This window comes from Eriocheir sinensis, chromosome 42, assembly GCF_024679095.1.
Source record: "Eriocheir sinensis breed Jianghai 21 chromosome 42, ASM2467909v1, whole genome shotgun sequence".
Classification (NCBI taxonomy): domain Eukaryota; kingdom Metazoa; phylum Arthropoda; class Malacostraca; order Decapoda; family Varunidae; genus Eriocheir; species Eriocheir sinensis.
Genome location: NC_066550.1, coordinates 9,136,895 through 9,163,505, shown reverse-complemented (window position 1 = coordinate 9,163,505; position 26,611 = coordinate 9,136,895). Strand labels below are relative to the sequence as shown.

Here is a 26,611-nt window from a genome sequence, read left to right as displayed (position 1 = left end):
TCCCATTCCATCCCCATCCCTTACCCCGACCCTTCCTCCATCCCTTCCCATTCCCCCCCCCCCCTCCTCACCTGGTCCTCGGTGCTTGGGGTCACCTGGAGCACCGGAAGACCCATTTGCCGTGTCCAGGTGTCCATGACCAGGGTGATGTTGGGTCCCCCGGGCGGCGCCGCGGCCTCCAGCTCCCGCCACAGGTCCCGGGTCACGGCGTTACGGTACCTGACGGAGGGGGGAGGAGGTGGTGAAGGAGGTGAAGGAGAGGTGAAGGAGGGGAAGGAGAGATGAAGGAGGGATGAAGAAGGCGGAGCAGGTAAAAAAGAAGGTTGAGGGAGAGGAGGGGAAGGAGGATGTGAAGGAGGGATGAAGGAGGAGGTGAAGGAGAGAAGAAAGGATATGAAGGAGGGGTAAAGGAATGGATGAAGAAGGAGGTGGAGGAGAGAAGAAAGGATGTGAAGGAGGGTAGGATATGAAGGAGGGGTGAAGGAGGGATGAAGAAGGAGGAAGAGGAGGTGAAAATGAAGGTTGAGGGAGAGGAGGTGGATGAAAAGGAAGGTGAAGGAGGTGGTGAAGGAGAAGAAAGGAAGTGAAGGAAAGGAGAAAGGAAGTAAAGGAAGGGTGAAGGAGGGATGGAGAAGCAGGAAAAGGAGGAAAGAGAGATGAAGGAGGGAAGAAAAGAAGAAGGAGGAGAGACGGGAAAGAAGGATATGAAGGAGAGAGAAGTGAAGGAGGCGAAGGAGGGGATGGAGGAGGGTGGTGAAGGAGGGATAAAGAAGCAGGAAAAGGAGGAAAGAGAGATGAAGAAGGGAAGAAAAGAAGAAGGAGGAGAGACGGGAAAGAAGGATATGAAGGAGAGAGAAGTGAAGGAGGTGAAGGAGGGGATGAAGGAGGGATAAAGAAGCAGGAAAAGGAGGAAAGAGAGATGAAGGAGGGAAGAAAAGAAGAAGGAGGAGAGAAGGGAAAGAAGGATATGAAGGAGAGAGAAGTGAAGGAGGTGAAGGAGGGGATGAAGGAGGGATAAAGAAGCAGGAAAAGGAGGAAAGAGAGATGAAGGAGAAGAAAAGAAGGAGGAGAGAAGGGAAAGAAGGATATGAAGGAGGGGGAAGTGAAGGAGGTGAAGGAGGGAAAGAAGGAGGGATAAAGAAGCAGGAAAAGGAGGAAAGAGAGATAAAGGAGGGAAGAAAAGAAGAAGGAGGAGAGAAGGGAAAGAAGGATATGAAGGAGAGAGAAGTGAAGGAGGTGAAGGAGGGGATGAAGGAGGGATAAAGAAGCAGGAAAAGGAGGAAAGAGAGGTGAAGGAGGGAAGAAAAGAAGAAGGAGGAGAGAAGGGAAAGAAGGATATGAAGGAGGGGGAAGTGAAGGAGGGGATGAAGGAGGGATAAAGAAGGAGACAAAGGAGGAAAGAGAGATGAAGGAGGGAAGAAAAGAAAAAGGAGGAGAGAAGGGAAAGAAGGATATGAAGGAGGGGGAAGTGAAGGAGGCGAAGGAGGGGATGAAGGAGGTGGTGAAGGAGGGATAAAGAAGCAGGAAAAGGAGGAAAGAGAGATGAAGGAGAAGAAAAGAAGGAGGAGGAAAGAAGGGAAAGAAGGATATGAAGGAGGGGGAAGTGAAGGAGGTGAAGGAGGGGATGAAGGAAGGATAAAGAAGCAGGAAAAGGAGGAAAGAGAGATGAAGGAGAAGAAAAGAAGGAGAGAAGGGAACGAAGAATATGAAGAAGAGACAAGTGAAGGAGGTGAAGGAGGGAATGAAGGAGATAGTGAAGGAATACGAAGGAAAAATAGAAAGAACAGAGGAAGGGAAGGAGGTGTACAGTGCAGAATGGACTTACTAACATACTTACTAACATATCCCCACTTACACACATGACAACCTACTAACACCCCTTGCTAACACCTTCCTACTTACTTGTACCGCCTGAGGAAGCGACTGACGCCCTCCCTGAACACCTCGTGGCCCAGAAAGTCCTCCAGCATCCTTAGAACAGAGGCGCCCTGGGGGAAGGAATGGAAGTGAGGGAAGGATAGGAGGATGAGGAGGAGGGATGGAGGAAAGAGAAGGGAAGGAGAGGAGGATGAGGAGGGATGGAGGAAAGAGAAGGGAAGGAGAGGGGAGTGAAGGAAGAGGTGGAAAGGGAGAGAAAAGAAGGGAGAATGAATGATGAAAAGGGAGGTATCAGTGAAGGAAGGGAGAGAAGTGGAGGGAAGGGAAGGGGAGACGAAGGGAAAGGAAGGGAAAGGAGAGGGGAAGGTCAGGGTAAGAAGAAGAGAGGAAAGAGATAGGGAGAGCAGGGGGAGGAGATGTAAGGGAAGGGAAGAGGGAAGATAAGGAAATAATGAGGGGAGGGAAGGAAAGGGAAGGGGAGACGAAGGGAAAGGAAGGGAAAGGAGAGGGGAAGGTCAGGGTAAGAAGAAGAGAGGAAAGAGAAAGGAAAAGCAGGGGGAGGAGATGTAAGGGAAGGGAAGAGGGAAGATAAGGAAATAATGATGGGAGGGAAGGAAAGGGAAGGGGAGAGGAGGGGAAAGGAAGGGAAAGGAGAGGGGAAGGTCAGGGTAAGAAGAAGAGAGGAAAGAGATAGGGAGAGCAGGGGGAGGAGATGTAAGGGAAGGGAAGAGGGAATATAAGGAGATAATGAGGGGAGGGAAGGAAAGGGAAGGGGAGAGGAGAGGAAAGGAAGGGAAAGGAGAGGTGAAGGTCTGGTTAAGAAGAAGAGAGTAAAGAGATTGGGAGAGCAGGGGGAGGAGATGAAAGGGAAGGGAAGAGGGAATATAAGGAGATAATGAGGGGAGGGAAGGAAAGGGAAGGGGAAAGGAAGGGAAAGGAGAGGGGAAGGTCAGGGTAAGAAGAAGAGAGGAAAGAGAAAGGAAAAGCAGGGGGAGGAGATGTAAGGGAAGGGAAGAGGGAAGATAAGGAAATAATGAGGGAAGGGAAGGAAAGGGAAGGGGAAAGGAAGGGAAAGGAAGGGGTCAGGATCATTATTTAACAATTTTACAATACCATCCACTTTCATTTTCAATTTAACACCTTTCATTTTTTGCTTCATTTTCAAAACCTAATACCCAACTCTCTCTCTCTTTATCTATCTATCTATCTATCTGTGGGTCATATTCTTAACATCTCTGCGCCTAAGAACACACATATTTGACTGTCGTAGGAGTTGTGGGCATATCCAGGGGTAGTTTTATGACCCTGGTGGTAGTCCCTTCATCAATTGTATACCTCCTTCCCTCCCTCTGTTCTTCCTATTTGTCCTTCGTATTCCTTCACACACTCCTTCACCTCCTAACTTCCCCCTCCTTCATATCCTTCTTTCCCTTCTTTATTCCTCCTCCTTTCTTCCCTCCTTCAGATTTCTTGAACGTGAAAAAAAACACTCATAAGAATGCATTAACCAATGCGTGACTCATTTCAAGAAATAACTACCCCAATCCCCCATAACCTAACCAATCCCCATCTCAACCCATCCCAACTCATCTAACCTATCTTAACCTATCCTAACCCTAACTCATCCCAACCTAACTCACCTAACCTATCCTATCTCAACCTAACCTAACCCAACCTATTTAACCTATCTCTAACTCATCCCATCCTAACCCAACTCAACCTCAACCCAACCTATCTAACTCAACCTAACTCAATCCCATCCTCAACTCAACCTAACCTAACCTAACCTAACCTATCCTAACCTAGCCTATCCTAACCTATCCTAACCTAACCTAACCTATCCTAACCTAACCTAACCTAACCTAACCTAACCTAACCTAACCTATCCTAACCTAACCTAACCTAACCTAACCTAACCCATATCTCTTCTCACCTTGCTGTAGGAGATTGTGTCGAATATCTCGGTGATCTCGTCGGGGTGGTTGACGGGCTGCACGATGGGATGGGAGGTGAGCTGACCATCCAGGGCCATCACGCGCTGCAGGTCATCTATCACGAACTGGCCCTCCTGTGTGGCGAGGCGAGGTGATGAGGTCAGGCAAGGTAAGGTAAGGTAAGGTATGGTAAGGTATGGTAAGGTATGGTAAGGTATGGTCAGGTAAGGTAAGATTAGGTGAGGTAACATCAAGGTAAGGTAAGGTGAGGTAAGGTATGGTAAGGTAGAGTAATGTAAGGTCAAGGTAAGGTATGGTAAGGTAATGTAAGGGTAAGGTCAAGTAAGGTAAGATTAAGTTGGGTAACATCAAGGTAAGGTAAGGTAAGATATGGTAAGGTAAGGTAAGGTAAGGTAAGGTCAAGGTAAGGTATGGTAAGGTAATGTAAGGGTAAGGTCAAATAAGGTAAGATTAGGAAAGGTAACATCAAGGTAAGGTAAGGTAAGATATGGTAAGGTAAGGTAAGGTAAGATCAAGTTAAGGGTAAGGTAAGGTAGTGTAAGGTTAGGCAAGGTAAGGTAAGGTAAGGTAATGTAAGGTTAGATATGGCCAGGTAAGGTAAGATAAGGTAAGGTAAGGTAAGGTAAAGTAAGGTAAGGTCAAGGTAAAGGTAAGGTAATGTAAGGTTAGATATGACCAGGTAAGGTAAGATAAGGTAAGGTAAGGTAAGGTAAAGTAAGGTAAGATAAAGTAAGGTAATGTAAGGTTAGATATGGCCAGGTAAGGTAAGATAAGGTAAGGTAAGGTAAGGTAAGGTAAGGTCAAGGTAAAGGTAAGGTAATGTAAGGTTAGATATGGCCAGGTAAGGTAAGATAAGGTAAGATAAGGTAAGATAAGGTAAGGTGAGGTAAAGTAAGAGAAAGTAAGGTAAGGTAGATAGGTAGTAATTTGATCAGGTAGTTAATTAGTTTTTAAGAAGGAAGTCAGGTAGTTAGGTAGTAATCTGATTAAGTATTTAGGTAGTTAGCCAAGTTAGAAGATAGGTAGTTAGATAGATGATTAAGTAAAAGGGTTGGTAGTTAAATAGGTAGTTAAATGAGAAAGCAGATGGTTAGGTAGTTATTTGGTTTAGAAAGTTAGGTCGGCAGGTAAGTAGGAAGTAAGGTAAGTAGAAACGTAAGTAATTAGCTAGTTATTTAAGGGGTTAGGTGGTTGACTGGGCAGTTAGGTAAGGTAAGTAGGAAGGATAGGTTGTTCGGTTGTTATGTGATTCGATACTACTACTACTACTACTACTACTACTACTACTACTACTACTACTACCACTGCTACTACTACTACTACTACAATTACTACTACAATAACGAAAACAGCAACACCTACTACCACTATTATCACCACTGCCACTACTATTACTACTACTACTACTACTACTACTACTACAACTACTACTACTACTACTACCACTCACCATGTCCCAATCCTTCTCGTAGTTAGCCACGCCCTTGTACTCGATGTAGCTCGCGAAGCCCTCGTTCAGCCAGAGGTCATCCCACCACTCCAGGGTCACTGCGGGTCAACCGAGGTCACGTTCAGAGCGAGAGGAGGAGGAGGAAGAGGAGGAAGAGGAGCAGGAGGTGGTGGTGACAAGAAGAAAAAGAAGAAGAGGAATAAAGAAAGAATGAAGGAAAGAAAAGAAAATACAAAGAAAGAAAGAAAGAAGAAAGAACTAGGTAGAAAGAAAGACTGAAGGAAGGAAATTTAGAAAGAAGAAAAATAAATTAAGAAAAAGAAAAAAAGAAAAGAACGAAAAAGAAGACGAAGATGATGAAGATGATGATGAAAAGAAGAAGAAGACATTTTGAAGGTTGAAAAAAAGACTGAGAAGGATAAAAAATAAGAAAATTAAGAAAAAAACCGTGAAGGAAAAAGAGAAAGAAAGGAGAAAAAACAGAACAAAACAAAACCAAACAAACAGAAACAGACAGACACAGACACACAGATAGCAACAGACACACTTAAGGCGGCGTCACACAGGACAAATTTCTCCCAACATGTTGCTCGTTTCTGTTGGCGGTTGGGCAAAATGAACAACCACCAACAAGATATGGCGGATCGGGAAGGATGGACAACGGTTGGCTGATTGGTTGGTTGAGAGAAATCGGGGTCAAATGACATTCGTGCATATTTACTCAAATTGTCAACTGTAAAACTTCAAAAACCGACGTACATGTGCAAGTATGTGTTTGTGGTTTATTTGTCCACTGTGTAAAGTTGTTTATAAGACTCAAGTGACTGTGATGGTATGCTGGGCGGAGTCTGTGCCTGGCGCGAGGTAAATAAACTGTTGGGATGGAGAACACTGCCTCTTCCGGCGCTTCTGCAGTCGTAGCACAGAATTCATTACGTACAATGCAGCAGCACAATCTTCTAAATTTTCAATATCCTTCCGATTCATGGTGAAGTGGCTGGAGAGATGCTGGCGTGGTGTTTGTTGTTGTCGGAGCGCGGCGTCAACACAACGGTTCAGGGTCAGTACAGAGTGATGCACGACATTGTTGTTTGGCGATGACAAGAAGAAAAAGAAGAAGAGGAATGAAGAAAGAATGAAGGAAAGAAAAAAATATATACAAAGAAAGAAAGAAAGAAGAAAGAAAACTAGGTAGAAAGAAAGAATGAAGGAAGGAAATTTAGAAAGAAGAAAAATATATGAAGAAAGAAAAGAAAAAAGAAAAGAACGAAAAAGAAGACGAGGGTGAAGAGGATGATGAAAAGAAAAAGAAGAAGAAGAAGAAGAAAACATATTGAAGATAAAGATGAAACTTGCCCTGTGTGACGCCGCCTTGAGAAACATAAACAGGTAAAGGTAGACAAATATGGAGATAAGCAAATAGACAGAGGTAGACAGATAGATAGACAAGTAAATAAGTAAATAAATAAATAGATTAATTAATTGGAGTCAAGGGCAAAAAAAAAAAAAAGGCTTGACAGGAAACTATGTGTGTCAAATGATATAACTTTCTCTTTTTTTTATTGACTTACCTTACCTCCTCCTCCTCCTCCTCCTCCTCCTCCTCCTCCTCCTAGTTTTCTCCCCAACGTTCTGTCCTCATTTTCCCTTCTCCTCCTCCTCCTTTTCTTCTTTTCCTCCTCCTCCTCAGTTATTCCTCTTTTCTTTTCCATTTTCCTCCTCCTCCTCCTCCTCTTCCTCGTTTTTGTGTATATTCTCTCTCCTCTCCTCTCCTCCTCTTCTTCCTCCTTCTTCTTCTATTCTTCTTCACATCTGTAACTTTTAATCTTCCTCCTCCTCCTCCTCCTCCTCCTTATGTAACCTCCCTCCTTCCTTCTCCTTCGTCCCCTCTCCAGGATTGCATTCTTCTCCTCCTCCTCCTCCTCCTCCTCCTCCTCCTCCTCCTCCTCTTCCTCCTCCTCCTCCTCCCCTCATCTTATAAAACTCAACATGTGACCATACCTGAACTCTGACACACACACACACACACACACACACACACACACACACTCACACACACACTTTCACACCACACACACTTTCTACCTGAGTGATATTTGTGTGTTTGTTTGTTTGTTGTTTGAGTATAATAGGAAAACACGATAGTCTTTGCGGGTGAAGGAAATCAAGGATATTATATTGTTTTTTTTAATTAGTGTTTTGTTAAGTAAATGCGAAACGGATGTGAATGTGGCGAATGAGGAGAGAAAGTAAGAATGTGAGATAAATAAGTGAAGAAAGAGAAAAAATGAAGAAAAAGATACTGCGAATGAAGAAGAAAATAATGTTGAAGAATGTGAGATTGAAGAAGGAAGAAAATAGGAATGTGAGATAAACTAATGAGGAAAAAAAAGAATGAAGAAAAAGAAAGTACGAATGAAGAAGAAAATAATAGTGAAGAATATGAGACTGAAGAAGGAAAAAAAATAGAAATATAAGATTGACGGAAGAAGAAAAAGAATGAGATTGAGGATTGAAGAAAGTGAGAATGTAAAATTAAAGAATGAAAAAAAATATGAAAACGCAGAATATGAAATAGACAGAATGAAGAAAGTGAAATAGACGAAAGAAAGAGTGTAAGAATGAAAAGCAGGTGATAATAACCGAATGAAGACGATGGGAAAGTTAGAATGACAAAGGAAGAAAACAAGAATATGAGATTTTAAAGAAGGAAAAAAATATTAGAACGCAAAATGTTAAACTGACGTAAAAAAATAATAAATAAAAATGAGAAATGTGATATCGACGAAAACAAAGAATGAAGAATGCAAGTTGAAGGATGAAATCATTAATATAACCTTGAATATGTAAAAAAAAAAAAAAAGATGAAAATTCGTCGAAGAAAATTGTTGAAGCTTAATATTATAGGCTACACTGCACGTCTGCCCACCACAACCACACAACCCACCCCACACACCTCCACCATACCCCCCCCCGACAACCAGACAACCCACCCCATCTCCACCCTGTTACCATACCCCCCACGACAACCAGACAACCCCCCCACCCCCACCCCGTTACCATACCCCCCCACGACAACCAGACAACCCACCCCACACCCCCCCACCATACCCCCTGACAACCAGACAACCCACCCCATCTCCACCCTGTTACCATACCCCCACGACAACCAGACAACCCACCCCACACCCCAACCATACCCCCACGACAACCAGACAACCCACCCCATCTCCTCCTGTTACCATACCCCTGACAACCAGACAACCCACCCCATCTCCACCCCGTTACCATACCCCCCACGACAACCAGACAGCCCACCCCATCTCCACCCCGTTACCATACCCCTGACAACCAGACAACCCATCCCATCTCCACCCTGTTACCATACCCCTGACAACCAGACAACCCACCCCATCTCCACCCTGTTACCACACCCACGACAACCAGACAACCCCCCACCCCACCCCGTTACCATACCCCCCCACGACAACCAGACAACCCACCCCATCTCCACCCTGTTACCACACCCCATGACAACCAGACAACCCCCCACCCCCCACCCTGTTACCATACCCCCACGACAACCAGACAACCCACCCCATCTCCACCCTGTTACCACACCCCCATGACAACCAGACAACCCCCCACCCCACCCTGTTACCATACCCCCCACGGCAACCAGACAACCCAACCCATCTCCACCCTGTTACCATACCCCCACGACAACCAGACAACCCCCCACCCCCACCCTGTTACCATACCCCCACGACAACCAGACAACCCACCCCATCTCCACCCTGTTACCACACCCCCACGACAACCAGACAACCCCACCCCACCCTGTTACCATACCCCCCACGACAACCAGACAACCCACCCCATCTCCACCCCGTTACCATACCCCCCACGACAACCAGACAACCCACCCCATCTCCACCCTGTTACCATACCCCCCACGACAACCAGACAACCCACCCCATCTCCACCCTGTTACCATACCCCCCCCGACAACCAGACAACCTCCCCCTGACCCCCACCCTGTTACCATATCCCCCACGACAACCAGACAACCCAGAACCCCCTATCCTGTTACCATATCCCCATGACAACCCCCAACCACCCACCCTGTTACCATATCCCCACGACAACCAGACAACCCAGAACCCCCACCCGGTTACCATACCCCCCCACGACAACCACTCCCACCACCAAAACAACCTTAACCCCGACTTTCACCCCAATACCAAACCTCAACTTCACCAGTCACCACGACCCCTTTAGCCCACAACAACACTCCCCCCCACCCCCACCACCCCAGATGCACTTATAACACCCCGACAGACTCACCAACCCCACCCACAAACCCTTAACAGAATAACCTTAACATCTATCTCTTCCTCCTCTTCTTTTTCTTCTCCCTCCTCCTCCTCCTCCTCCTCTTTACATGTACCCTCCTCCTTTCTCCTCCTTCGCCCCTTCTCCAGCCCTGCATTTCTCCTCCTCTCCTCCTCCTCCTCTTCCTATCCACCCTCTTATAACATCTAATCCCCTCCTCATCTCCCCAATACCCCAATCTCATTCACCTACTCGCAAAACATTATTCCTCCCAAAACGACCCCAATACCTTATATCCACCCTCTTATAACATCTAATCCCCTCATCTCCCCAATAGCTCAACCCCACTCACCTCCCACAACCTGGTAGCAGCGACGGGCCATTTTTTTTGTCTTTACCGTGTACCAGCGACGGGTCAAATTTTTGCCATGATATAAAACCCCAAAAATAGATGATGCATAAACTGATCACAAATGCGTTGATATATATTATGAAATGGTTTGTGTGAGTGATGATTTTTTTCTCATTTTTCTCGCTTAGAGGGACCATTAACCCCTTGACTGTGGGTTTCCTATACCAAAAGACATCACCAAGCTTCAGGAATGGATCAAAAAGTGGCTGCTACAATTCAATGAAGAAAAATGTAAAGTCCTGCACCTTGGGAGGGGAAGTCCAGCATACCACATGGGAAACACTCCACTATCCACCACAGAGGCAGAGAAATACTAGGCTACCAGTGAAGGCCACATCCGTGCCAATCGCAGCGGTTGGGTTAAGAAACATGATCCCCGCAGCTACCGGTCCCCATAACGACCCCAGCACCAGCACACCCACCCTCTCAAAAGCCCCAAACATTCTTCCTTTAACCTCCTTCAGCCGCCCCTTACGCCCCAAGCCTCGGCCCACTCACCCAAGTTCCCAAACCACATGTGCGCCAGCTCGTGCGCCACCACCGCCGCCACGCGCTGCTGGTTGTAGGAGGAGGACCCGCGCGCGTCGTACAGCAGGTTAACTTCGCGGTAGGTGATGAGGCCCCAGTGCTCCATGGCGCCGGAGATGAAATCCGGGATGGCGATCATGTCTGTGGAGGGAGGGAAGGAGTGTGAGGGAGTGGAGGACTGTCAGAAGTGTGGGAGAGTGTGTGTGTGGGGGGGGTGAGAAGTGGATTTGGGGGAGTTATGGGTGATTGGAGAGATGTGAGTGACTGAGTGTAGGTAAGGGGTGTTTAAGGGGTGTAAGAGATGGCAACAGAATAAGGGAGGGGTGGGAGAGTGTGAGGGAAGCAGTGTGAGAGAGTAGAGGACTGTCAGAAAGTGTGGGAGAGTGTTTGGGGGTTGAGAAATGGATTTGGGAGAATTAAGTGTGATTGGAGAGATGTAAGTGTAAGTAAGGGGTGTCTAAAAAGGGTGTGAGAGGAGGTACATAATGAGGGTGATGTGGGAGAGTGTGAGGGGAAGATGAGAGACGGCTTTGGGGGAGTTAAACAAGAGTGGGAGGAGGAGAAATGGCTTTGAGAGAGTCAAGGCTGAGTGGAAAAATGAGACTCTCCCTTTCTCCTCCTTCCCCCCTTCTCCAGCCCTCTCCTCCTCCTCCTCCTCCTCCTCCTGTCCACCTTCTTATAACATCTAATATCCCTCAACATCCCTTATACCCCAACTCCATTCACCTACCTGGCTTTGGAAGAGAGTGGAAGAGTGTGTGGAAAAGACGAGAGGTGGCTATGTGGAAGGTTATGTATGTGGAATGCCATGACTGACCAGCATGTGTATAAGAGAGGGTAGGGAAGGTTGAACACTGTGAAAGATGGAGGAAAAAAGTAAGGAGTCGGAGAGATGGAGGTATCAAAGCGTGAAGGATAGAGGGAAGAAGGGAGGGGTTGAGACATGGAGGGAGGGTGTGTGTGTGTAAAAGGAAGAGAGGTGGAAAGGGTAGAGGGAGTTATGGAAGAATGGGGAGATAAAGGAGAGATGATAATGGTGAAGGATGAATGGCATGAGGGAATGAAGGAAAGGTAAATAAAATAAAGGTAATGTGATAAGATTCTGGGATAGATATGAAGGGAAATGGGTGACGTGGTGAGGACAGGTAGATGAACAGGTATGGGATAATTTAAGGTAGGGAGGATAGACAGGTGAATGAGAGATAGAGAACAGGAAGATGAACAGGTATGGGATAATTTAAGGTAGGGAGGATAGACAGGTGTATGGGAGATAGAGGACAGGTAGATGAACAGGTATGGGATAATTTAAGGTAGGGAGGATAGACAGGTGTATGGGAGATAGAGAACAGGAAGATGAACAGGTATGGGATAATTTAAGGTAGGGAGGATGGACAGGTGTACGAGAGATAGAGAACAGGAAATAATTTAAGGTAGGGAGGATGGACAGGTGTACGAGAGATAGAGAACAGGAAAATTAACAGGTATGGGATAATTTAAGGTAGGGAGGAGGATAGACAGGTGCGCATTGGTATAATTAAACAGAGGTATACATGTGTTAATCTACGACTGACTAGCATGTGTATAAGAGATAAAGAACAGGTAGATCAACAGGTATGGGGTAATTTAAGGTGGGGAGGATAGACAGGTGTGCATTGGTATAAATAAACAGAAGTATACATGTGTTAACCTACGACTGACCAGCATGTATAAGAGAAGGAAGACAGGTAATTGAACAGGTATGGGAATATCTACGGTAAGGAGGAGGATAGACAGGTGTGAACAGGTATAAATAAACAGAGGTATACATGTGTTAACCTACGACTGACCAGCATGTATAAGAGAAGGAAAACAGGTAATTGAACAGGTATGGGGTAGCCTAAGATAAAGAGGAGGATAGACAGGTGTGTACAGGTATAGAGGTAGGTCTTTGAAAGTATAGACGAGAGAAAAGTGAAAGGAGAACAGGTGAAAGGGGTTGAAAGGGTAAGATGTGCATATATATGGGAGAGTCTAATTAAGCCCCAGCCAGGTATGACATCAAGGTAAGAATAGGGAGGAGAAGGATGTCACAATAATGAATAATAGAAATACCAGAAACAAAGATAAAGGAAGGAGACAGAGAGGAGAGGAAGACCGGAAGAGAGGGATCAGAGGGGAAAGAGAAAGAGAGAAAGAGAGGAAGAGGGAAAGTAATAAAAGAAAATCAGAGAGGAAAAAAATAAGAGGAAACGGAAGAAGGAAGGAGAGGAAGGAAAGGAGGAAATGGAATAAGTGAGAGAGAGAGAGAGAGAGAGAGAGAGAGAGAGAGAGAGAGAGAGAGAGAGAGAGAGAGAGAGAGAGAGAGAGAGAGAGAGAGAGAGAGAGAGAGAGAGAGAGAGAGAGAGAGAGAGAGAGAGAGAGAGAGAGAGAGAGAGAGAGAGAGAGAGAGAGTACTTACCTTGTTTCGGAAGCGGGTACTTGACCTTGAAATAATCCTCGAAGTAATTTAAAACGCTGACGCCCAAATCTAGCGAGTAATTGGCCCTGTTGATCTGAGAGAGAGAGAGAGAGAGAGAGAGAGAGAGAGAGAGAGAGAGAGAGAGAGAGAGAGAGAGAGAGAGAGAGAGAGAGAGAGAGAGAGAGAGAGAGAGAGAGAGAGAGAGAGAGAGAGAGAGAGAGAGAGAGAGAGAGAGAGATTAATCATACATAACATGGACTAGACAACAACAACAACAACAACAAAGATTCAATATGCGTCTGTGAAAAATGGCAAAAGTTTCATTATTCTTCAAAACTTCAATCATCAATTTATCTCCCTACCTTCCCCTCACACACACACACACACACACACACACACACACACACACACACACACACACACACACACACACACACACACTTCCTCCCCCCTTTTCCAATACACACACACTTACCCTTCCTTCCCCTCTTCTCTCCCCTTCCCTCTCTCCCTTCCCCCTTTCCTTCCATCGCTTTTTCTTTGTTTTTAGGTCAGCAGTATTTTGCAGTCTTTATTTTTCCGGAGTTTTTTTTTTTTTTTTTTTTGCTCTTGTCTGCTTCCTCTGATGTAAAAAAAGAAGGAATAAAAAACTATCGCCAGTCCCCTCCCTCCCTTATCTCTGGGTCACCATCAGCAGTGACCTGAAACACGCGAAGCACTGCAGAAAAATTATATAACAAAGCCAACACTGTGCTCGGGTTCATAGCGAGGAAATTGGAGTGTAAAACGCCAGACGTAATGTTAACTTTGTGTAATTCCATGGTCAGCCCGTAAAACCACACCTCGAGTATGCAGTACAGTTTTTATATCCCAATTACAAAAGAGACATTGATTTACTGGAAAGGGTTCAACGACGCGCCACGAAAATGATCTCAACCTTAAGTCAAGCGAGTCGATGTAACACAAACATTGGAAGGAGTTTCTTTTCAAACCGAGTCATCCGCCACTGGAACAATCTTCCCTCAGAAGTAGTAAATGCGAATACCATCAACTTCAAAAATCGAATCGACCGTCATTTCGTTGTTCAAGAGTAAACTGAATACTGAGGTGCTTTCATCTGCTCCCCAGGCCCCAAGTGACTGACCAGAGCGGGCACCTCGTAATGAGCCAATAGTCTTTCTGTTGCCTGCATTTCCATGTTTCCCTCCCTTCCCCTCCCTCCCTTCCCGTACATATTGGTCTCCCTGCCTCTCCCTTTCACACACCCTGCCTCCCTTTCCTTTCAAACCTTCCCTCCTACCTTCTCATTCACACCTGTCCCTCTACCTTCCCTTCTTCTCCCCTCCTTCCCTTCCTCCCTTCTCCTCCCTTCCCATACATCTATCTTCTTCCCTTCCCCTCTTCCCCACCCTCCCTCCCTTTCCACATACCTCTCTCTCTACCAGCGTTGCCAAATTATCGTATTAACCACATATCGTATCTATCATTTTTTTGCCACATACTCTCGTACCTACACAAGTAACGTGAGAAAATTAAAGTTAGTGCTAAAACTGTTGAATATTGATGTTTTTCGTTCTTTGTTGTTATAGTTATCGGTCAGCAACTTCGGAAATGAAATGCGATGAGTACGATAATTTGACAACGCTGCAGTCTCTACCTTCCCCTCCCTCCCTCCCTCCCTCCATCTCCCCTCTTTTTGCATCCTTTCTACTTTCCCTTTCCCTTCCCCCTCCCCCACGCACCTGATCCGGCGATGAGTGCGATAATTTGACACTCCATCTCCCCTCTTTTTGCATCCTTTCTACTTTCCCTTTCCCTCCCCCACGCACCTGGTCCGGCGATGAGTGCGATAATTTGACAACACTGCAGTCTCTACCTTCCCCTCTACCCTTCCCTTCCTACCTCCATCTCCCCTACTTTTTACATCTTTTTCACTTTCCTCCTTCCCTCCCCCTTCCCCACGCACCTGGTCCGGCGATGAGTACGATAATTTGACAACACTGCAGTCTCCCTCTTCCTTCCTCCCTCCCCTCCATCTCCTTTTGCATCCTTTCTACTTTCCCTTTCCCTTCCCCCTCCCCCACGCACCTGGTCCGGCGATGAGTGCGATAATTTGACAACACTGCAGTCTCTACCTTCCCCTCCCTCCCTCCCTCCCTCCATCTCCCCGCTTTTTACATCCTTTCTACTTTCCCTTCCCTCCCCCTCCCCCTTCCCCACGCACCTGGTCCGGCGTGGCATACACTCTGAAGGGCTTCTGGTCCTTGGTGAGGGCCTCCACGTATTTGAAGTCGCAGACGATGAAGCAGGCGAGGTAGGTCACCATGGGCACCGACTTCTTGAACAACACCTCCGTCAGGCCGGGCCGAGGGGCGTCTGGGGTCTCGGTCTGCGCAGGAGAGGATGAAGAAGGTGATGGTGATGATGGTGGTGGTAATAGGGTTGATGGCGGGGAATGAGGAAGGGGAAGATGGGGTGGGGGAGGTGGGGGTGGTGGATATGGAAAGAGGGAAGAAAAGGAGGGATAGATGAAGGGGAAGAAGAAGAAAGGTGTGGTGATTTTGATGATGATGAGGGGAAAGAAGAGGGATTGATGAAGGGGGAAGAGGAAGAAGAAGGAGAAAGTGGTGATGATTTTGATGATGATGAGGGGAAAAAAAGAGGGATTGATGAAGAAGAAAGAGGAAGAAGAAGGAGAAAGTGGTGATTTTGATGATGACGAGGGGAAAAAAAGAGGGATTGATGAAGAAGAAAGAGGAAGAAGAAGGAGAAAGTGGTGATTTTGATGATGACGAGGGGAAAAAAAGAGGGATTGATGAAGAAGGAAGAGGAAGAAGAAGGAGAAAGTAGTGGTGATTTTGATGATGATGAGGGGAAAGAAGAGGGATTGATGAAGGGGGAAGAGAAGAGGAAGGGGAAGTAGCAGATAAGTAGAAGATGATGGTAGTGATGATGGTTGGTATGAGATGAATGAAAAAAATAGGGAATGATGAAGAAGGAAGAGGAAGAAGATGATGATGGTGGGATGAGGAAGAAGGATGAGGAAGAAGAAGCGGGCATTTCTTTCATTATTGTTTCCTTTTTTTTTTTGCCTTGAGCTGTTTTCTCTAACGTAAAAAAAAAAAACGAAGGTAGAAGATGATGGGGGTGATGAGGAAGGTGGATGAGGAAGAAGAAGCCTATTTTTTTCACTATTATTTCCTCTTTTTTTCCCTTGAGCTGTTTCCCCTAATGTAAAAAAAAAAATAGGTAGAAGATGATGGTGATGGTGGATAAAACAAAGAGGAAGAAAAGAGGACATGATGGAGGAAGAGGAAGAAGAAGAGGGTCATCTCCACCTTCTCCACTATACCATCACCATCTCCTCCACCACGAATGCACACACATGTCTCCCAAACCCATTATCCTGTTTACTTTTTCTCTCTATCACAGGTAAGTTAGTCACCTGCACGCCTCGCCCCCTCACCTGTCACGCCCCTCCCACCTGCGCATCATAGTCTTCAGATAGTATTAGTCAAGGGTAGAACAAAGGCCTTTCCTAATGTTCTCCTCCCCTCCGTCTGTCTGGTGTTAGTGTGCTTCGTCCCGCTCTGGTAAAGGGGGTAAGTTAGGATCCTATTCCCAGATGCTTTTGGAGGAAGGAAGGAAGGAAGGAAGGAAAGAGGAAGGGAGACGGAGAGGTAAGATGGAAGATAAAATTAGGAAGGAAGGAATAAAAGAAGGAAAAGATAAAGGGAACCAGAGAGCAAAGAAAGAGAGGAAAAGTGATGAAAGATAAGGGAGGAAGGAAGGAAGGAAAGAAGGAAAAGAGAAAGGGAGACGGAGAAGTAGGATAGAAGATAACATTAGGAAGGAATGAAGAAAAGAAGGAAAAGATGAAGGGAACCAGAGAGCAAAGAAAGAATAAAGGAAGAACAGAAGGAAGCAATGAAAGGGAGAAGGACAAAAGGAAGAAAGAAAAGGAGGGACAAAAAAAGGGAGGGAAAGAAGGAAAAGAGGAAGGGAGACGAGAAGAAAGAATAAAGAAAGAACAGAAGGAAACAAAGAAAGGGAGAAGAACAAAATGAGGAAAGAAAAGGAGGGACAAAAAAAAGGGCGGTAAAGAAGGAATGAAGAATGAAGAAAAGAAGGAGAAAAAAAAGAAAAGAATGAAGAGCAGATAAAAAAAAACTGATAGCCCTTGAAAATAAAATAAAGAAAAGTTGAAGGGACAGAATATATCGCGTCTACCTGTCTACCTGTCCTCCCTACCCCTCACCTGGACGGGCATGTTGGAGAGTGCGATGTACCCTTCCGACGGCCTGACGAGGGTAGTGGTGAAAGTGCTCTTGAAGGAAGGCTCATCGAAGCACGGGAAGGCACTGCGGGCGTCTGTGGGCTGGAACTTGCTGGTGGCGATGGACCTGTGTGGTGATAGTGGTGGTGGTGAGTGGTAGTGATGAAGTGGTGATGAAAGAAAGGAGGATAAGGATAAGGAGGTGGAGGATGAATAGAAGGAGGAGGAGGAGACAGGAGTAAAGGAAATAAAGAAAGGAAAGAGGGAAGGAAGAAAAAGAGGAGAGGAAAAGTGATGAAAGATAAGGAGGAGGAGGATGAACAGAAGGAGAAGACAGGAGTAAACGAAATACGAAAGAAAGGAAGAAAGGAAGGAAGGAAGGAAGGAAGGAAGAAAAAAAGGAGAGGAAAGTGATGAAAGAAAGAAAGGATGAGGATAAGGAGGTGGAGGATGAAGAGAAGGAGGAGGAAATAGAAAGAAAAAAGAGAAAGGAGTGATGAAAGAAAAAAAATGATGAGGATAAGAAAGTGGTGAATAAACAGAAGAAGAAGGAGACATGAGTAAAAGAAATGAATAAGAAAGAAAGGAAGAAAGTGAAAAAAGGGAGAAGAAAAACGAAACGAAGGAATAAAGAGAAAGAGAGAAAATAAAAGAGAAAAGAAGAAAGAAAGACAGAAACGAAATACATAAAGAGGAAAGAGAATGAGGAAAGAAAGGAGAAGAGGAGAAAGGAAGAAAGCAAAGAAAGAAGAAAGAGAAGAAAAGAAAGGAAGAATATAAGGAATGAAGGAAGAAAGGAAGAAAAAAAAGTGGTGATGAACTATTGGTGGTGGTGATGGTGATGGTGGTGATGAAGATGGTGATGAAATGGTGATGAAATGGTGATGTAATGGTGATGTAATGGTGATGAAATGGTGATGAAATGGTGATGAAATGGTGATGTAATGGTGATGAAATGGTGATGAAATGGTGATGAAATGGTGATGAAATGGTGATGAAATGGTGATGAAACGGTGATGTAATGATGATGAAATGGTGATGAAATGGTGATGAAACGGTGATGAAACGGTGATGAAATGGTGATGAAATGGTGATGAAATGGTGATGAAATGGTGATGTAATGGTGATGAAATGGTGATGAAATGGTGATGAAACGGTGATGAAACGGTGATGAAATGGTGATGAAATGGTGATGTAATGGTGATGTAATGGTGATGTAATGGTGATGTAATGGTGATGTAATGGTGATGAAATGGTGATGAAATGGTGATGTAATGGTGATGAAATGGTGATGAAATGGTGATGTAATGGTGATGTAATGGTGATGTAATGGTGATGTAATGGTGATGAAATGGTGATGAAATGGTGATGTAATGGTGATGAAATGGTGATGAAATGGTGATGAAATGGTGATGAAATGGTGATGAAATGGTGATGAAATGGTGATGAAATGATGATGTAATGGTGATGTAATGGTGATGAAATGATGATGAAATGGTGATGAAATGGTGATGAAATGGTGATGTAATGGTGATGAAATTGTGATGAAATGGTGATGAAATGATGATATAATGGTGATGTAATGGTGATGAAATGGTGATGAAATGATGATGAAATGGTGATGAAATGGTGATGAAATGGTGATGTAATGGTGATGTAATGGTGATGAAATGGTGATGAAATGGTGATGTAATGGTGATGAAATGGTGATGTAATGGTGATGAAATGGTGATGAAATGGTGATGTAATGGTGATGTAATGGTGATGTAATGGTGATGTAATGGTGATGAAATGGTGATGAAATGGTGATGAAATGGTGATGTAATGGTGATGAAATGGTGATGAAATGGTGATGTAATGGTGATGAAATGGTGATGTAATGGTGATGAAATGGTGATGTAATGGTGATGTAATGTAATGGTGATGTAATGGTGATGAAATGGTGATGAAATGGTGATGAAATGGTGATGTAATGGTGATGAAATGGTGATGTAATGGTGATGTAATGGTGATGAAATGGTGATGTAATGGTGATGAAATGGTGATGTAATGGTGATGTAATGGTGATGAAATGGTGATGTAATGGTGATGTAATGGTGATGAAATGGTGATGTAATGGTGATGTAATGGTGATGTAATGGTGATGTAATGGTGATGTAATGGTGATGAAATGGTGATGTAATGGTGATGAAATGGTGATGTAATGGTGATGTAATGGTGATGTAATGGTGATGAAATGGTGATGAAATGGTGATGTAATGGTGATGAAATGGTGATGAAATGGTGATGTAATGGTGATGTAATGTAATGGTGATGTAATGGTGATGTAATGGTGATGTAATGGTGATGAAATGATGATGGTGAATAGTGATGAAGTTGTTACTATGTATGAGAGAGAGAGAGAGAGAGAGAGAGAGAGAGAGAGAGAGAGAGAGAGAGAGAGAGAGAGAGAGAGAGAGAGAGAGAGAGAGAGAGAGAGAGAGAGAGAGAGAGAGAGAGAGAGAGAGAGACACATACAGACAGACAGGACACAGTTGCAATTCTGGTGGTGGTGGAGGAGATGAAGTGGAAGATGGGAGGACGGTGTGGAATGTGGAGATAAGAGGAGGAGGTGGAAGCTGGGAGTTGCTGGGTGGTATTATAAGGTGGAGGAAGCGGAGGTGGTGGAGATGACGTAGTGGAAGAAGGTGGAAGAGATGAAAGAGAGAGAAGGGAGAAGAATGGAGGTGGTGGATGAGGAGGTGGAGGAGTGGATAGAGGAGGAGGAGCAGGAAAAGGGGACAAGAGTAAAGGAAATTAATGAGGAAGAAAGGAAGAAAGGAAGGAAGAAAATGCAAAAAGAAGAAAAAGAAACGAAGGAATAAAGAAGAGAAAATAAAGGAAAAAAGAAATGAAGACAAACGAAAAAAAAAGGAAGAGGAAAAAAAGGAAGAGGAAAGAAAGGAGAAAAGAAGAAAGGAAGACAGAAACGGAATACATAAGAAAAGGAAGAGGAAAATAAAGAGAAAAAGGAAAGGGAAAAAAGCAAAAGAAAGAAAGGGAGGAAAAAAAGGAGGAAGAAAGAAAATCAGAAAAGAAGAAAAAAAAGGAAAGGAAGAAAACAGAGAGAAGAAAGCGAATAAATGAAATGAAGAAAATAACGAAAGGAGGAAGAAAGAAGACAAGAAAATAACGAAGAGAGGCAAGGAAGAAAATATGAAATGAGAGAAAGGGAGGAAGGAAGGAATTAAGGAAAGAAGGGATAGATGATGGAGATGAAGAAGGAAGGGAGAAGGAGAAGGAAGGAAGGATGGAGGGAAGGAGGGAGGGAGGGAGGGAAGGAAGGAGGGCGGGAGGGAAGGAAGGAAGGATGGAGGGAAGGAGGGAGGGAGGGAGGGAAGGAGGGAGGGCGGGAGGGAAGGAGTTATGGAGGAAAGGAATTTGCTGGGGGCGTAGACTTAAAATTGAAACGGTAAAGGAAAGGAAGGAAGGAAGGAAAGGAAGGAAGGAGAGAGAGAAAGGAGAGAAAGAAGAAAAGGAAGAAGGGAAGGAAGGAAGGAAGGGAGAGACGGAAGGAGAAAAGAAAAACAAGGAAAAGAAAGGAAGGAAGGAACGAAGGGAAGGAAGGAAAGAAAGAGATAGGAAAGAGGAGAAAGAAGGAAAGGAAGAAGGGAAGGAAGGATAAAAGGAAAAAAAGGGAAAGGAAAGGAAGGAAGCGAAGAAAGGAGAGAAGAAAGGAAGGAAGGAAGGAAGGAAGGAAGAAGAGGAAGGAAGGAAGGAAGGAAGAAAAAGAAAGAAGGAAGGGAAGAAGAGATTGAAGAGGGAAAGAATAAAAAATAAAAAAACTCAACAATGCAAATAAGAAGAGAAGGAAAAGAAGAAAGAAGAAGAAATAAAAAAAAGATGAAAGAGGCAGAAAACCGAATGAAGGAGGAAGTGAAGGAAGGAAGAATTAAATGAGAGAAGGGAGGAAGGTAAGGAAGGGAGGGAGGGAGAGAGGGAGGGAGGGAGGGAAGAATATGATGGAGAAGGAATGTGGCAGGTGACGTATGGAAGGAGGGAGGGAGGGAGAGAAGGGAGGGGTGGAGAGAAGAATGGAGGAAAGGAAGGAGAGAGGAAAGGAAGGAAGGGAGAGGTTGTAACCTATTAGGAAACGATGAAGAAGTGAAGGAAGAAATTAGAGAAGTTACGGAGGAGGAGGAGGAGGAGGAGGAGGAGGAGGAGGAGGAGGGAAGAAGAATAGGAACTGAAGAAAAAAGGGAGGAAGAAAAGATTGAAAAAAGAAAAAGAAAAATGTATAAATTAAGATAAAATAAGGAGGAGGAAGAAGAGGAGGAGGAGGAAGAGGAGGAGCAATGCGGATCAACAGGTAAACTGGAGGTAAGGAGAAAGCCAACAGGTATGAAGAGAGAGAGAGAGAGAGAGAGAGAGAGAGAGAGAGAGAGAGAGAGAGAGAGAGAGAGAGAGAGAGAGAGAGAGAGAGAGAGAGAGAGAGAGATGGATGGTAGATAAGAAAAAATATGAACCGTAGTATAATTTGTATTCAGGGGAGCGCTCTCTCTCTCTCTCTCTCTCTCTCAATATTTTCCTAGTTTCTCAGGTGACTTTAATTCCAGGTAAGAGGAAGAGGAGGAGGAGGAGGAGGAGGAGGAGGAGGAGGAGGAGGAGGAGGAAGAGGAGGAGGAGGAGGTAAAAACAAAACATAACACGGAAAACTATTAGAGAGAGAGAGAGAGAGAGAGAGAGAGAGAGAGAGAGAGAGAGAGAGAGAGAGAGAGAGAGAGAGAGAGAGAGAGAGAGAGAGAGAGAGAGAGAGAGAGAGAGAGAGAGAGAGAGAGAGAGAGAGAGAGAGAGAGAGAGAGAGAGAGAGTCATATCCGACAAACAACTCTGCTAACTTATCTTCTTCCTTTCTTCTCCTCTTCCTTCCTTTATTTCCTCTCTCCCATTCCTCATTCTTACCTCTTTCTCCCTCAGACCCCTTTCCTCCCCTCTCCCTTTCCTCTCTTCCTTCTCCCTTCTATTCTGTGCTTTCCCTTCTTCGCCTCCCCTCAATCTCCCTTTTCTCTTCTTTCAAATCTTCCTTTCTTCCTCTTTCTCTTCCTATTCCATCTCTCCCTTTTCCCTCATTTCTTATCCCAATCTTTCTTCTTTTCTCCTCTTCTTTCATCTCTTCCTTCCTTTCTTCCTCTTCCCTCCCAATCCCTTTTCTCCTTCCCTATCTATTACTGTTTATCTCCCTCCTTCCTCTCTTCTCAATCACCCAAATTTTTCAACTCCTCCCTCCTCCATCTCCCTTTCCATTCTTCCTCCTTATCTCTCCCTTCCCTCACATTTCCTTCCTTCTCTCCTCTCCCATTTACTTATCTCCTCAGTTTCCTCCTCCCTTCTTTTCTTCCTTCCATTTTATCCTCCTTTCTTCTTCTTCATCTTTATTTCCATTCTGCTATACTCATTTATCTTTCTCCTTTCTTCCTCTTCTCTCCCTCCCATCTTTATTCTTTTCCCTCTTTCCAACCCTCTTTATCTTCCCTTCCCTGTTCTTTCTTTTCCATTTCCTTCCTTCCTCCTACTCTCTATCTTCTCCTTTCCTCTCCTTTCATCCCTTCCCTCTTCTTCCTTTTCCATTTCCTTCCCTCCTCCTCCTCTCCATTCTTCCTCTCTATCTTCCCCTTTCCTTTCATCCACCCACTCTTTCATCCCTTCCCTTCCCCCCTCCCTCCCTCTCCCTCCCACACACCCACGCCGTAATTACAGGTAAGGCCAAAACAATACAGGTGGGCGTCCCTCTCAGGTAAATGCAGGCAATGAGTCTCCCCTCGTCCTTGTGGGGAGTGAGTCATCATCATCACCCCCATCATCACCACCATCATCACCCCCATCATCACCACTACGGCTGTTATCACCACCATTATTTTCACGATCATTATCTTGCATCCTCTTCCTTCTTTTATCCTCACCATCATCATCATCACCCCCATCATCATCGGCTATTATCACCACCATTATTTTCACCATCATTATCTTGCATCCTCTTCCTTCTTTTACCCTCACCCTCACCATCATCACCGCCATCACTCGCATCAACACAATTTTTGCTATTTTTTATCTTATTTTCTCTTCATTCTTATTTTCCATCTTCTTCTTTCTCTATTTCTCCTTTTCTTTTTCTCCTCCTCCATCATCACTATTATCAACACCATTCTTTTCTCTATCTTTATCTTGTTTTATCTTCCATTTCCTTCTTCTTTTTCTCTTCTTCTCCATCATCTTCACCATCATCACCATCCTGCCTTTTATCCAAACTATCCTCTTCACCATCATTATCCTGTTTCGTCTTTCTCCTTTTCCTATTTTTCCTTTTCGTTATCTTCATCTTCTGCGTCTTTTTTTTTGTTCATCGTCATCATCATCTTTCTTGATATTATGATTCTACCTCCTTCTTTTCCTCCTTCTTCTTCTTCTCCTCCTCCTCCATCTTCTTTTTCTTCTTTTTTTCTTTTCGTTCATCGTCATCATCATCTTCCTTGCAATTATGATTCTACCCCCTCTTCCTCCTTCTTCTTCTTCTCCTCCTCCTCCATCTTCTTTTATTTTTCTTCTTCTTTTCCTATCTCTGTACAACTAATGCAGCTACTACTACTACTACTACTACTACTACTACTACTACTACTACTACTACTCTGTTTCCATCTATACTCTTTAGTTTGCCTCTTTGAATACTTTATGAGGTTGATAAAAGATGCATAAAGATAATACTGAAAAAAAAAAGAATATAACAATGAAACTAGAAATGATATCAATGTGTAATAATAATAATAATAATAATAATAATAATAATAATAATAATAATAATAATAATAATAATAATAATAATAATAATAATAATAATAATAATAATAATAATAATGGTGAAGAGTATTAGGCAAGAATTACGAAACGAGCAAAAAAAAAAAAAAAAAAAGATAGGAAAATAAACTACCAAAAAAATTAAATAGTATGAAAAAATAACGTGAAAGTAAAATCGTCGGAAAAGAAAGTAGACAAAATATGAAAGGCTTTACATGAAAAAAAAAGATATATTGTGTAAATGGAAGTAAAATAATAATAATGTACGTATAACAAGGATATAGAATTAGAGATTTAAAAAGAGCAATGCGGATCAACAGGTGAACTTGAGGTAAGGAGAAAGCCAACAGGTATGAAGAGAGAGAGAGAGAGAGAGAGAGAGAGAGAGAGAGAGAGAGAGAGAGAGAGAGAGAGAGAGAGAGAGAGAGAGAGAGAGAGAGAGAGAGATAAATGATAAAATGTGTAAAACGAAAAGAGACGAAAGGAGAAATAGGAGAAAATGAAATAAACGAAGGAAAAGAGAAGGAAAAATAAGAGATAGTATGAAAAAAAGAAAGAAAACAGGAAGAGAAACAAGGAAATGTGAAAAATAGGAAAATAACGAAAAGGGAAACAAAAGAAAAGGTGATAAACGAGAGCAAACGAAAATAAAAACGAGAGAAAAATAAATAAACAAAAGAAAACGAAAGGAGAAACAAGAAAAAATAAAGAAAATAAATAAAAGAAAGGAGAAACATGAGAAAATTAGATAAACGGGAGACGGAAGTGAAGAGAAATTAGGAAAAAGCGAAAGAAAGTGAAATAAAGAGGAAAATGTGAAAAACGGAAGAAAACGGGAAGAGAAAGAAAACGTAATATATGAAAGAAAACGGGAAGAGGTTAAAGCGCTTATTGTGTGGCGGCGAGCGTGATTCTCTCTCTCTCTCTCTCTCTCTCTCCCCCCCCCCACGTCTCACCTTTTCGTCCTTTCTCTCTCTCTCTCATCTCCCTCATCTTCGTCAATCTCTCTACTCTTCTCCTCCTCCTCCTCTTCTCCCTCTCTCTTCGTCCTTTCCTTCGTCATTTTCTCCCTCATTCCCATTTTCCTCCCTTGTCATTTTTCTCCCTTTCCCTTCACTTTCTTAACCCCCTTCTCCTCACCTCTCCTATCTCTTCCCCTCCCTTTCTCCTTCTCCCCTTCTACTTCTTCCTCTTTCCCTCCCATCCTCCACTCCCCTGTTTACCTATTCTCTCTCCAGGACCAATCTCATTAATCTTATGCCCTATTTTTTCCTTCCCTCCATTCCTCACTTATATTCCCGTCCCTTCTACCTCTCCCCTACTCTTTCTTCTCCCATTTCTTCCTCTCCCTCCCTACTCACCTCTTCTCAACCTGTTCTATCCAATATCTTTTTTTTTTTTTTACTAAAGTTCTCCGTTCCCCATTTCTTCCTCCTCTCCTGTCCCACCAACCCTTTCTCTTCCCATTCCTCCTCCTCTATCTATTCAGTATCATCTTCTTCCCTCCTCTCATTGTCTGCATTCCCCATTCCTACTTTCTCTCCCTTCTTCATTGTTTACCGTCCCATTTATGCCTCTCTCCCCTTCCCATCTCTTCTCCCATCCCTCCCTCCATCCCATATGATTGACCCACCCATAGTATCCAGGGATCTTTTACAACCTTTCGTTCATTCCATTCCTATTCTTTCCCTTACCTCCCTTCCTCACTTCTTTCCCCTTTCCTCACTCTTCTCCCATCCTTCCACCTGCTTTCTCATTCCATCCCTTTATCCCCTTATCATCTGTTCACCTCTTCCTTCTCCCATCTCTTCTTTCTTCTCCCATTCCTCTATTCCCCTTTACACCACCTCTTCCATCTCCCATCCCTGCACCCCCTTATCATCTGTTCCACTCTTCCTTCTCCCATTCCTCTATCCCCCTTTACACCACCTCTTTCATCTCCCATGCCTCCACCCCCTTATCATCAGTTCACCTCCATCTCCCTTCTTCCATACCCCTTGCTCACTCACCTCTTCTCTCCGGCCGCTGTGGTGTAAACGCTCCTGTAGAATCCCACGATGGAGCCAGTGAGGGTGCCGGAGAAGTGGAGCGTCAGGGAGTAGTTACCGGGGTGGAGGGCGCGGCGAGGGGCGACAACCCAGAACTGATTGGGCTCGTACTCAAACGCCCTCTCCACCTCCACCTCCTCCCGCCCTCTCTCACCCTCCTTCTGCAGCGAGGTGAAGGTTACGTTGAGCTTCTTCACGTGCGCCAACAAGTAATTCATAGGTGAAGTCACGCCGATGCGGATGGTGACCCGACCGCTGAAGTCCCCAGAATCGAGGTCAGGGTGGAGATACAGGTCATAGTGGTGGGGGAGGGTCGTGGTGGGGATCCTGTACTCCTTCTCCCAGGGTTCCTTTGCTGTAGAGGGCATGGTAGTTGTTGTAGGATTGGCTGAAGGTGCAAGGTCATATGCTTCGATCTTGCGTAGTGTGGATTCAGCGGGGTTGGAATCGTAGGTCATGGCTGAG

At 44.3% G+C, this 26,611-nt stretch overlaps 1 long non-coding RNA gene across 50 annotated transcripts in view; it reads right to left on the bottom strand.

Annotated features, from left to right (window-relative positions):
• LOC127009938 (uncharacterized) overlaps positions 1-26,611 on the bottom strand; it is a 41,255-nt gene that overhangs the window by 14,178 nt on the left and 466 nt on the right. For all 50 annotated transcript variants that reach the window (XR_007762577.1, XR_007762578.1, XR_007762598.1 and 47 more), the window contains exons 1-9: positions 26,108-26,611; positions 17,254-17,398; positions 15,220-15,384; positions 12,996-13,089; positions 10,529-10,699; positions 5,284-5,381; positions 3,812-3,946; positions 1,903-1,988; positions 72-219 (exon numbers count right to left, since the gene is read on the bottom strand). The exon at positions 26,108-26,611 is cut by the window's right edge and continues 466 nt beyond it. This is a non-coding gene — a long non-coding RNA (uncharacterized LOC127009938). The remainder of the gene's footprint in view (positions 1-71; positions 220-1,902; positions 1,989-3,811; positions 3,947-5,283; positions 5,382-10,528; positions 10,700-12,995; positions 13,090-15,219; positions 15,385-17,253; positions 17,399-26,107) is intronic.